The following is a 13,954-nucleotide window of genomic DNA, read 5'->3' on the forward strand; positions in this document are numbered from 1 at the left end:
TTTGTGCTCATTCAATTGCATTTGTTTCACTTAACGCAAAACACAACAAATAGTTCATTAGCTGTGTAAATTACATTACTAATTACAATGGTCAGTCATGGGTAAGCAGTCAGGGCATCAGGCTTGTAGCCCAAAGGTTGCCGGTTCGACTCTCAACCTGCCAGGTTGGGTGGGGGGGTAGTAATTAAGCAGTGCTCTCCCCCATCCTCCTCCATCACCGAGGCACGCTGAGCATGGTACGGTCCTGCCGCACTGCTCCCTTTCGGGCGTCATTGGGGCCTGCCCCCTTGCACGGGTGAGGCATACCGGTACATGCAATTTTGTTGTGTCTAGTGTTCACTTCTGTGCTGCGACAATGGGAGTTGGAGTTTCCCAGTTGGACTTTATTTTTTCTCACTTGCTTTAATTTCCCATTAATTGGTGTGTTTTTATGTCTCTACAGGCATCTTGGTTGGCAGCACAAAATCACATGGTGAGGAGCCCCCTGGATATCCTGTATTGGAAAGAGGTAGGTTTATCTTAAAAGTTTTGCATGAAGTGCTTGTTTCCTGGGAAGGTTATAGTTATTTTTTTCCCATTTGTAAAAGATATATATTTTTATTTGATTTGAAGATGGCATTTTAGCAGTTGGATCTGGGTCGGGTGTTATGTGACACTTTCTTACCAATGGGCAGTCATGGGTAAGCTGTTAGAGCGTCAGACTTGTAGACCCAAACCAAAGTTTGCCCGTTTGACTCCCGACTAATTAACCAGCACTGTCCTCCCTGACTGAGGTACCCTGAACATGGTACTGTCCCGCCACGCTGCTCCTTTTTGTGCGACATTGGGGGGTGCCCACTTGCACGGTGACTGGCATAAATGCAATTCCGTGGTGTGCACTTGTGTGCTCTGTCACAATGACAATAGGAGTTTTCCAGTTTGACTCTCACGGCTTTCACTTCAGAAAACATATGCTGTGTAAGATGTTTTTTTATATACCAGTGTGTATATATTTCTATAAGAACAGATATAATTATTTGTGAAAACAGCTCATGTATTAATAATACCACTATACCAGCCTTTTACCAAACAGCAGAAGTTAATTTGGCATGATCACTAACATTTCCAATGCTTCCACTGTAATGCTGTAGTAACTGTCACATTGTTGTGCTAATTGAAGCCCATTATGATGGAGTTAATGATCAGTGGTAGGAACAACCCTTGTGTTAGTTGTGGAAGAGTCTTAAAAGCAACCCTCATGAGTTTGCAGGTATGTTATATGATTAATTGTCATGAATTTGAATAGCATAGGAAATGAACACACATCTGCATTCGACTGCAGGCCCTCTTTGTTTAACCCTTTGCCCTTAAGGGCTATTTTTGAGTGTTTTTGAGGTTTTGCACAATGTCTACTTAAATGGTTCCTGTGCCTGCATACTTTGACCTATCATGAAGTGGCTGGTACCATTTGAAAGTAGAGACTCTGTAGAATCCACAGGAAGTGACAGGAAGATGATGTGATGTACTGCTAAGGACTTACAGGGGTTTGAACATCTTTTTTTCTGACAGGCGGTTTTAGAAACTCTTGGAAATTACTACATTTCAGCAGTTTAGCTGATACATTTTGCCTTGGAAACAAATTTGATACTTACTCACAGGTCTACAGAAGCTGTTTGTCAAAGAGGATATTTTTACAGCTATATATGACCTTTCCCAAGACAATTATGTGTGGATATGCACTTGCGTTTTGCCATGTGTTTTATTGTAGACCTTTTGATTTGTCAAAATGCGCCCCACAAATAAGGTCTCACTGTTCAAGAACAGTTTGAGCTAGAAGCCTCATGATGGTCTCAAATGAAAGCTTACCCCTTGAGGTGTTCTACAGTCATCTGACTTAGTTGGATATGCCTTTGGGGTAGTATTACAGAGATGTTACTGTACAGTACTGTACGGTACTGTACACTATGTACAGTAAAAACATGGGAAGAAAGGGGCATTCTTGAGCAGATTTGAGATTCCTCCGTCCCTGGGTGTAACACAGAAGAGCTATATGACTCATTTGAAAACCTGGACTCTAGACTATCATCCAGTCTTTGAATGGAGTTTCTAGCTCTTGCTTTGAGGGAGCTGCAGTCATTCAAAGCAAATGAGCCAACACAAAGCTGCGTAAAACAGGACCTGCCTACTTCTCTTCTAAGGCTTGTCTTTCAGGGTAGGAATGTCACAGAGCCACTCCAGTGGTGCCCATGTAATCAGCAGGGTCTGGGGATCATGTGGAATACCATTGATCATATGAAATATATGGAAGTGTGGTCAAAAACAGCACAGGAAATTTTGAAATGTGATCGTTTTTTCCACAATAAAGTGGTTTAGTTTGAGTAGAGTTGTACAACTTGTGGTTGAAATAAAGTAAAAAAAAAGAATACACTTTCATAAACCTTGGATTGTAACAGACAATTTGAGACCATGATGATAAGGATATCTTCATGTTTGGATGTCCACTCATCCTAGGAAGGTAGGGAGACATCAGGCGGGGGGGGTGGTCAAATTTGAAAGGTGCATTCAGACCGGAAGCATTCAGACCCTCTGAAGGGGGAATGATGGAAAAAATTGGAGAACCACTGATTTAAGCAGTGGTTTTCAAAGTGGGGGCCGGGGCCCCTGAGAGGTTACAAGAGGGGCCGTGGTAGGTTGGCAGGAAAAGTATAGCACAATACAAGATAATTAATTGAATAAACCGAATAATTAATGAAAAATGAAATGAAACAAAAGTGAGCTAAACAATATTCACACATTCATTCATATATACAGTATAGTTAAGAATAGTATAATTATCTATTGCATCTCTGAACATTAGTATTATTGTTGATGATCTTACGCCTAGACTACGATTGTGAAATGGGCCGCACAGAAAAAAATGTAGCATGACTCGTGTCAGAGGGGCCTTGGCTGCAATCTACCCAGGAGGGCTTGTCATGGTAAAGATTGGAAACTCTTGTACTAAACCATGTAAAACTAGTGTTATTTACAGTTCACTGTTGCACTTGATCAGGTTTTGCTGGCATCATCTAAAACAGATGTCATGTCTAGTATGGTATGCGTAGCATATAGTAGCGAGGTAGACTATTGCTAGCGGTAGGGCTTTCTTGATATTACAGTTTCAAAAGAAAGTCTGCAGTCATTTTGACTGCCAAAGAGTCCATCCCACATACTTCCCATTCATATACTTGTTGTTGAGCTAATGTCAACAATTTTTTACTTGTGTTCCAAAAGCAAAATGGTTTTCGACCACCAGCCATGGTGTCCCATGGAGTGGAGTGGCCATGGAGTGGCATGGGCACAACTAAAAGTTAGGGCTCAGTAATCTATTCATCATTAGCTATTGTTCACATTAATGCTTCATCTAATATCCACTTGGAATAAGTGGGAACACAACACTTAAATAAATGTTGTACTGTCTTTTTATTTTATTATTTTTTACAGATGGGACAGCGAGAAGCATATTTTCAATTCCTGTGTCTAGTACATGTATTATGGGAGAAACTGACATTAACTCAGACTCTTATTCTGGTCAGTCTTGCAGATGAGTCGATGGCCGCAGTGGATCCTGCTTGAAGCATGGTGGTTCACATGCATGCAACTTTTGGTGAGTGCCAATTGAAAATCCCATTTTGCAAAAGTGAGTTACATTTTAATTGAAATTGGTGGTTAAATATGGTCTGATCTTCACCAGAATCACATGAATGAACAAACAGTGTCTGTAACTGACGCCACTGAAACAATTGCTTGTTACATTTTTACTGACTAGAAGATGCACAAGTTGTCTATGCAAGATGTAGAATTGGACATTTTAGACTAACTTGTGTTTTTTTGTTAATTGGAGGTGAACCTCCCCCCTGTGATCTTTGGTAACCTCTTATCAATAAAGCATATTTTATCTGGCTCTGCCCTTTGAATAAAAGGATGTACTATAGTTGGCGTTTTAATAACATCCCACCTTTTAAAGGTTTTAAAGTGCATTGATGTGAATTAACTTAGTTAATGGATATTTATTTCTTTGTTTTTTTTTTGTCAAGTGCAATGTATTAATTGTATTAACCATGAAATTGCCACAGCTGCTTAACTGGTTTTAAATGAAAGCAAGCAAACCATGAGATGTTAACATTCACCGGACAGATGTACAAATTCTTAAGTATGCACTGAAGTATGTAATATTCCTCCGAATGTATCTTCGACACGCTACCTGTAGGGAAGCACACCCTGTTGACTCACAAAGACTGTTTTGGTGGTGAGAACAAATTTCCCCTTGGGGACAGTAAAAGTCTATCTATCTACTGTCGTCTTAAGCACTAAGGGAGCTCTATTTATTCTGGCCTCTTCAAGCGGCGTTTGCCTGATGTCACTGAGTTTGCCTGATGTCACATCGATCCCAGATAACTATGTGCTTGGATGGTCTCTTCCTTATCCACTGTCTCTGCATATATGTGCTATGTTTTGTTTTGCTTGTGCAAAATGATCGAATTGGCCAATCATCCTAGTTTTGATGAGCCTGTCATCCAGTGGACCAGCCCCAAGAGACTCGCATGGATCTTTCACAAGGACCAGAGAGCCTTGGATGATGCCACCCGTACAGCCCTGTGAATACATGTTCGTGGGATGTTTCTTTTGGTCTGAAGTCCGAGTCAGAAGAAATGTGTGTAGTCTGAAGACATTCCTTGGGATTACCACCAGATGGCGACATCCTCTGTTCTGCTCGGATCGTTTCAACCTTATCCATTGTCTCTGCATATGTGTGCTATGCGTTGTTTTGCTTTGCTGGTGAAAAATGATCCAATTGGCCAATCATCCTAATTTTGATGTCCCCTCCTTATTTTGATTCACATGGCCCTTTCACAAGGACTACAGCCACCTGTACAGCACTGTGTGTACATGTCAACAATTCAGAGGATGTTTCCTTAGGTCTGAAGTCAAGTCAGAAGAAATGTGTGTAGTCTGAAGACATTCCCTTCATATTACCACCAGATGGCGACAACCTCTGTTCAATGAAGTGTAACTTGCAAAGTGTGTGTCAACATGATGACGGCGCCTCCACATCACTTTTGTGTGTAGTGTATCTACAGCAATAATATCCTCCTTGGTGAAGAACAGCTGAAAGGTTCGGTCATATCAAACTGCCGCAAGTGTGCATCATCAAACTGCCGCAACTACACAAAGGCTTTTTATTGCACTTTGCACACGTATGCAAAAGACACAGAAGGTGTTTATGCCGATGCATATTCTGAGACTGACGACAATGAGCTTCCCTTCAATGCAGAAAACAATTTGCCCAATAAAACAAAGGATTGAGTGGAATAGAAGCCAGCATGATGTACAGATTTCCTTAAACGTATGTCAAAATTTGTGAAGATTGTTGTACAGATACAGTGTTGAGGAGGACCCCATGTGGTGACGTTTTTCCATTTTTTTCAAACTGTAAGTATCTGTTTGGCTGCTCTTTTCAGCTTTTCACTTCAGGGTGCATGTGGGGACCACGGTCTTTGGTATAGAAATAACAAGTCATAATCTCACACCTGTCAACCATCCCTAATTTCCCAGGAAACTCCCTAATACTGACTAATTTACAGATGTCTTCCCGAATCAGGTATTTTCCCACAAAATATCCAGATTTTTCACACCGTCTCTTTAGAAATTATCTCCATGGCCCTGTCAGTTAGCTGGACGAGCCACACCTCCTACTTGTGGAGAGGAGAAGGCCTTGTTTTATCAAGCTCTCTGCCAGATTTTTTAGCTAGATTTTATGCCAGATGCCACCAAGAATGTAAGTTCCTTGAAAATATGAGTGGTCCCCCTCGAGCTCCTTAGACGTGTGCGCCGACTCGTTGAAACCGTACGTTCAGTTCACTCCAATTTCATACAACGCCTACATATGCACCACAAGCCTCTGAACAGTGAATTGTGCGATTAACCTTATCACAACCTGCTCCACAAAGTTTTGCACGTGCCCTGGACAACTGACAAGACAAAACAACAAGGAGAAACTCATATTTCATTGCTTTTCACGCTGTATGCGCGCTGTGGGGGGGATTTTAGACAGGACTTGCTTCACACACGGACTGAAAAGCAGGTAAGAATGCAGGTCTGATCTGTTACTGTCGTCCCGTTGATTGTCAGGAATTGATGATTTTTGGTGGCTCAAAGTTGACGGGTATGCATATGCATTTTCTCTGCACTGGCCTGTCTTGAGCTGCTCCTCCTTGTTACGGCAGGTCTTCAAACTTGACATACTGAATACGGTGACTACAAAGAATCTGTTTTGTTCAGTAAATGCCAAACAGCTTCAAATATTTGAGTGGACTAAAATCTGAAGATACATCCTGAACTTTTTACCTGGCATGCATGCTGGTGTAACAGTGTCCCAAGACGGCAGCTGCTACATGTGGGCAGTCTTCTTACCATCACCTCTATCCAGGTTCTCATCATGGTTCCTAGCTCATGAAGAATTGTTGTCTGGTTGCACCATCAGCCCCCTCCACCTAGACCTCATGTCTCAAAAGCATGCTTGCTAACCATTTAGCAACTTAGTAGGTTCTCTCTGGTGCATTTCTCAGCTAGTAACTTACTCGGCTGTGATGCAATTTCCCACTGTCCTGTCCTCTAAATACCCTAGTTGTATCTGCATTCATTTTTGTCAAAACAATTCTGTTTGCTGTTGGTTGTTTGCGGTTAGGAAGTGGCTTGCACTACAGAGTTGGGTTTTGTAGCCATACAAAGCTAGTGCTCACTACCTTGGTCCTCAGTCACCACTCACCATATGAACTTTATGACTGGCTTTAAAGCAAGTTAATATGGATCCATGTCGTGTGACTACAGCTGAACGTGTGGAATTGGCCTGGATAGATTGGCCCGGTAGAAAGGGGAAAATAAGGTATAAATCCGATTTGGCAAAAAATAAATCCGAAAAAACGGAATTTGAGAAAATAAAACGGAATTTGAGAAAAAATAAAACGGATTTCATTTGTCCCTACCAATATTTGAGTCTGCCATTCTTTGTGGACATGCCTTGTTAACTACAGCAAGGCCCAAGGAAGGGTCATCCCCCTCCCCTCCCCGCCCCTGCTGAGAGAGACAATGCCTTACTGCTGGGCTAAAATGCTTCACACCCCTCACCCACTAGTTCCCAACAATGGTGGAACACATCGTGCTGATTGCAATGACACTCCAGCCCTAGTAGAAGAGGCACAAACTCTTTCACTCTCTCTCCCTCACACCTCTCTATACTATAACTATATTTTCTAGGGCGGGGGCACACACACAATTCATACAATGCATTTGTGGTTACGAAATACAGGTTAAGTAGGTTACGAGTAAACGTAACTACCCTAAGGGGCATTTAAAATGACTTGGAAGCATCTCGCTGATGTTGCAAAATGCAGTAACACAACCAGAAGAATCTGCCAGGCCGTTGTGTAATGACGGCCAACCCATCCCCCGTCACAGTTCCCAGCCTTCGTCAAAGAAGCACTCGTCCACTGCTAATTTAATAAATGGTGTCCAACACTGATTTGTTGCATGCATCTAGTGATGCCTGTTGTTGGACACATAATCAGTGGTAGTACCTGGGGATAAAGGGGGTTTTGGGTCTTCCAACTTCAGACCCAGGCGACCCAACTGCAGGGCTGATAGTTTTTAGGCTCAGTGCCTGATTTCAGGCTTGGCAGAGTTTGTCTGTAACATAAACATATAACACATGACTCATGTAACATATATTCATGACCCATTAGGTTTTTCTTCTCTCAAAAATGGTTAAAGGTTCAGGCTCAGGATATTTTTTTACTATCAGGCATGCAACTGTCAGTAATCAGTTCCCAGCCAGTGTTCGTCTGGATCCACAGCTTTCGTGACAAGGATAACAAGTATCCTGGGATTTCAAGTTATAATTGCTTTTACCTCCCTGAATCCAACATTAAAGAATGCATTTGATGCATTACTCTTGCTCCATCTTATCTCTGTGCGGCCATGGCTTGGTCAGCATCTGAATGAGGTGGTCACACTGCCAGGAGAGACAGTCAGTGATGGCTTGAGAACAACATTATAGATGGGGCACAGAGGCTGACAGTGTGTAGATCAGGGGTGCCCAACCAGTCGATCGCGAGCTACCAGTCGATCTCGAGGGGAGTGGCAGTCGATCGCGAGACATGTGATGTGACGGGGAAAATATTGTCTTTCAAAAGTAGGCTATGTAGCAAGCTGCTGGTACTGTATTGGTTAGATAATTAGTCCCACGGTAACACAGAATGAGGGGAAAGCATTAGGAAGTGACCGTCAGGGTATTGCAGTTGATTCATGTGTGCACACATGTAACATCGGGTCAGTAACAGAACATGTGCGCAACGATGCGTTATGACGCGGCGATGTGCGAGAATCTTCCTCCAAATCGCTAGTCGCATGCATCATCGCTAACTGCGTTTACATCGCGTGCCGCGTGTAAGGGAAATGTTAGTTGCTGACATGTATGGAATTCACTTCAATTTGTGCTGTTTCTTGCTCCAGTTGTGGACAAAACGATTGGCCAAACTCACAATAGAAAGCCTTTGCTGTGCTACTGTCCCAGAGAGCTGAAAAAAAACCCTTCATAGATGAGCTCTCTCTCTCTCTCTCTCTCTCTCTCTCTCTCTCTCTCTCTCTCTCTCTCTCTCTCTCTCTCATAGTAAAGTGAACTTAACTAGCCTACTATTTACCCATAACAAATGGTGAATTTCTGAGCCCTTTTTAATTTGTACCACTGAGGGCATGATGCTTCATCATATTTTAGAAATAGGGCCTTTGTGCCTACATATGCCTTTTATATACCAAATGTTTATCATTTTGAAATTGTTTCAGTTGTTTATGACTTGTGTCTGAAATTATCTATGCATACTATCAGTGCTGCAATTGCTTTGTAATCAGGCTATTCAACACACTTTAAAAATACACTGAAAAGATATGGCCATAGTAGCCTACCAAAAACATTTTGTTCATAATAATGGTGATTAATAAATGGTGATCTTAAATTTTCATACCGACATCCTTAAATTTGACTTGGTAGATCACAGCAGACCATCAACTTCAAAAGTAGATCTCGGTTAAAAAAAGGTTGGGCACCCCTGGTGTAGACACTCATCAATTCCCTTGAAAGTTTTGGATTTTTGGATTCAACTTCCTGCATTCTAGTGCATTTTAGGGTAACCTGTTCCACATGGAAAATGCAAAAGCCGTTCTGATTCAGCTTGAATTCTCACTTGCATGACCTTTACAAAACAGTGCATTCAAATAAATACAGACTGTTGTAAATGCGTTGAGGTCAGACACATGGCCAGTGTAAGGAACTCCACTCTCCCCAGACAAATCAAACTTAGCTTGTTCTATGCAATAGTAGAGTCAGTTCTCCTTTATGGCAGTGAATGCTGGACCCTTAAGCCAACCCTAGAGAAGTCCCTTGATGGATGCTACACCAGGATGCTTCGTGCAGTGCTTGACATCAGCAATAGTGCACATGTATGAGGGAATACCAAGGGTGAGCGAGAAGATTGCTATAAGGAGAATGAGACTTGCAGGACACTGCCAAAGGCACCAAGAAGTTAAGAAGATGTCCCACGCTAACGTATGTACTCCAGAAAGACGCGGGAGCCCAGAGTACCAGTGTACTGAAAAGATGTATGGAGAATCGGGATGACTGGAAGCAACTATGGAAGGCTTGTCTGAGGACGACCTAGAGAGAGAAAGAGAGAGAGGCAGGCTGTCAGTCACTCCATGACAAAGAACAACTTTCCGCACCAACTCTCGTCAATGCGCCCAAATCTCTACACAGACATGTCGACAGCCAGGAGAGACGGAATCATCTGGAACCGCTGAGGTCAACACCATACTGAGGCCGACCATGGCTCTTAAGTATGGAGCAGATTTGTTCACTCTAGGGAGCAGGACTCTATTGGTGACTACACATCAAGATATAAAAGGTCAAGGATGTGATCATCACCTTTCCGTCTTTACACATCATGTCTGTGAGACACTGGTCTCAGTTGTCAAGCCACTCTTTTCAGGAGTCCTGTGGGTTTCGTCATGTGACTAGCTGTCAAATGCTGCAGCACAGTGTGCTGTGCAAGTCATACAAGGAAAATAAAATAGCATTTCTCTCTTATCTATACCATGCCAAGACATAGACATTCACAGGACTGACATTTTACAGACTGATTAACAGACTCTTGAAGTCACATCACCCACACTTTGCTCTACTTGCATACAGATCTATACCATTTCAAAATGGATACAACGCTGCTTGCTCCACTTATCATGGGGTGGAGACTTTACATACTCTGCGTCTCTTGCCAGCATGGTTGGAGTTTGCTCTTCCTGATGAGACCTGAAAGGAGAAGAAGAGGAAAGATGCATGACTCCATAAGGCCAGTTGCACACAAGTGCGTGGCATCATCTCCATCATATTTGATCCAGAATGCGGCGGCACGGTTGATATTCAATCAACCCAAAAGGACCCATGTTACTCCTCTATTTATTGAGTTGCACTGGTTACCGATCGCCGCCCGGATCAAGCACAAGGCATTGACCCTTGCCTACAAAATCCTCACAGGAACGGCCCCAGCTTATCTGAAGGACCTACTAATGCCCTATGTTACTGGAAGAGAACTGCGCCCATCCAGCACAAGCCGCCTGGCTCTGCCATCCAGTCGCTCTAGGTACTCCCAGTCAAGATTGTTCTCCGTTGTGGTACCCAAGTGGTGGAACGGTCTACCAGAGACAGCAAGACTAGGCACATCTCTTGCAGCCTTCAAGAAACAACTGAAGACGTTCCTCTTTCGAGAGAATCTACTAGACTAATGCTTGAACTGGCCTTGCCCCAGGGCAGACTCCTGACATGATGTTTAGTTTAGTTTAGTTAAGTTTGTTTGTGTGTACTCGTTATTTACTCTTTAATTAAAAAAAAACAACTAACCCCTCTGCAACTGCACTTGTTGTTCTGTATATCTCCTGTGCATATTGTATTTGCTTGTGATATTGGCTTGAATATGTCCTCTTTTGAAAGTCGCTTTGGTTATAAAGCGTCTGCCAAATGCAATGTAATGTAATGTAATATTTCATCATCTTTATCACCACCGTCACCATCTTCATTGTCATCATCATCACTCTTTGGGTGTGGTCATGCATCTCATCACCACCTCCATCTTCATAATCATCCTCATCACATTCCAGCCTGCGATCTAAAGGACAGCATGGCGTGGTGGCAGCGAGAAGACCGTTCTTTCTGCCTAGTCTCAGCCGGTTTGTTCTACTAAGCCTTTCACACTGACTGTGTCAGCGTGCGCGGCCAGTCAACCCATTGACTGTCAAAATTTGTCCTTTAGAAAATTTCCTGGATTTTGTGTTAAAATATGGGAATTTTCCCGGATTTCGGGAGCTCAAAGTTGACAGGTATGCATTCCAGCCTGCGATCTAAAGGACAGCATGGCGTGGTGGCAGTAGTTTCAGCCGGTTTGTTCTACTAAGCCTTTCACACTGACTGTATCAGCGTGCGCGGCCAGTCCTGTTCAACCCCCCGCACATGCTATTTCACTACTTTGCCATTCATTTCAACGGATCGCCGCCGGCCACTGGTGTCCAAATTCCGCTCGAGTTGGATTTTCCAAATGCAGCTCAGCACGTAGCCTTCTCCTGCGCCGCTAACAGCCAACTCTACCGCCATATTGGTGTGGAAGGACAAATCTGTTTCCATGTATTTTCGCTTCTGTCCCGCCCCGCTTCCCCGATCTGGTGTGTGAAGGACCTAATCTGTGACTCCATGCATTTCTGGGCTCAATGGTTGGGGTGTCTGATCAACGAACATCAGCAGTGGTCATTCATATGTGCCACATTCATATGTGTTGCAGAGGTTCAAGTTTGGCGGAATCAACGATGGCCTAGACGGGGACACATGGTTAAATTATGAATCCCTCTGCCTTGGAATAAAACGCACAAAAAAGGATTTCAAGTGATCGGGCTCCTCGATCTAAAAAAGCCCAGGTAAATGTGGAGGACAAAAGCTGATTAGGGATGTGCACAATTGTCGTTCTCAACTAAATTATAAGTCAAGCGAAATGCTTGACTCTTGAAACTCCCTGTTCTAGTCTGCTTTTCATTTGTTCAGACTGGGTGTTTAATGATTGTGTGCGTGGCCAGACACCATTACCGTCACGTCGCATGGCATGGCTCAATATTGTCGGATTTATAAAAAAATAAAATAAATAAAAAACGTGCAAATGCGCGCGCACACACACACACACACACACACACACACACACACAAACACACACACACAGATGTAAAGTGTCAGTACAGGGAACGTGTGTGTGTGTGTGTGTGTGTGTGTGTGTGTGTGTGTGTGTGTGTGTGAGAGAGAGAGAGCTTGTGTTTCCCCTTGTCTAGTGAACGGTCCTATTGAGTCAATGACTGTGCTTGCCGAAGGCCCAGAAAGCAGCCAAGAGTGTAAATACAGATGGAGATCGGCAACATCACAGATGGATCATGAACCAGTAATGGTGAGTTTTCAGTTATCTATTGAAGCTTTTGGAGTGTTTTAATGTGACTAGTGTAATACAGTTGTTTTGAGCCATTTGATGTTACATGTAGATGAATTAAATTGTTCCACTGTACCTGTATTTTGTGGATGTAGTAATGTGTTTCATGTTAGGTACTTGTTTCTGTTCTTACATGCTAAATAAACTGAGGGCTATTATTATCTGGATGCATTTTGCCTGAAGCAGTGAATGTCTTCCTCAATATACAGATGCAATGGAACAAATTCAATCGTGTTCAATGTACAATGGCATCATTAGTTAGAGTTATGGTGGTATCGGCGGGTCCATTGAAACGTTTCTCTCCTTAACTGTCCTAGAAAGGCAAAGTGCAGTAACTACGCCAACATTGAAACTGCAAAAAAAAAGGCCTTCAAAGCCTTGGCATTAGGTTGGACATTGTAGTTACTGCAAATTTGACATAGCAACATCTCATTTACCGGGTCCATTTGGACCATGAGGTTGTGTAACGTTATGAAGACCATTTTCAGTCTAAACTCAAGTCTTTCCAAATATGCAGTTACTGCACTTTGCCTTTGTAGGGCAGTTTACTGCAACATGCCTGGGGCCTCATTTATCATCAGTTCGTAGAATGTCTTCTAAATTGTGTCTTACGAGTGAAATTTAGAATGTTCCCAAGTACAGAAAAATCGGGATTTATCAAACGTGCGTTGGCTGCTCCTACGCACACGTCTGCATGATAAATCCCACACCTTCCAAAACACTGTTCACGCGCGCATTCTGGGTAATTTGCATCCCGAAACGCCTCCAAGTAACCATATATGGTATTAAAATATATTCAAATGCCATGTTAATTCGAATGCGCCACCCTGTTTGGACACACATGAACACACGTGGACACACGCGTCAGTCGAAGCGCTGGCGGGAAGTGCGGAGATAGAAACATTTCCGCGGCAGAAGTGGAGGTGCTTTCGACAGGAGGAGGACAGTGTTTCAAAATAAGTAAAAGAAGGAGACACACATGGACGAAAACACTGTAAAATAGCACAATGTCATACTCCATTGTCATTCAAAGCAAACTGTACCTTGCACGGTCAATATTCTGTGCAATTTCGCGTTTCTTCCACTCGCACGGATGGTCTGAGGTGTGCGTAGATTTAGGCACATTTCTACGTTCAAGTACATGTTCATAAATCCCACACTTTGCTCAGGAATGATCGCACGCACGCTTTACGCACAGATCTGTGCCTAAGAACGCTTGATAAATGAGGCCCCAGGATCTTGTTCTCTTATCTTGTCCATGTTTTTTTAGCCATCCCAAATTCCCAATGGATTGGCTATCAAAAACGAATAATTATAGCAGTAATTATCGTAGTAGTCTCGTTATCCCTTACACAGTCATAATGAACGTA

Source organism: Engraulis encrasicolus, chromosome 18 (assembly GCF_034702125.1).
Source record: "Engraulis encrasicolus isolate BLACKSEA-1 chromosome 18, IST_EnEncr_1.0, whole genome shotgun sequence".
In the NCBI taxonomy this organism is placed as follows: domain Eukaryota; kingdom Metazoa; phylum Chordata; class Actinopteri; order Clupeiformes; family Engraulidae; genus Engraulis; species Engraulis encrasicolus.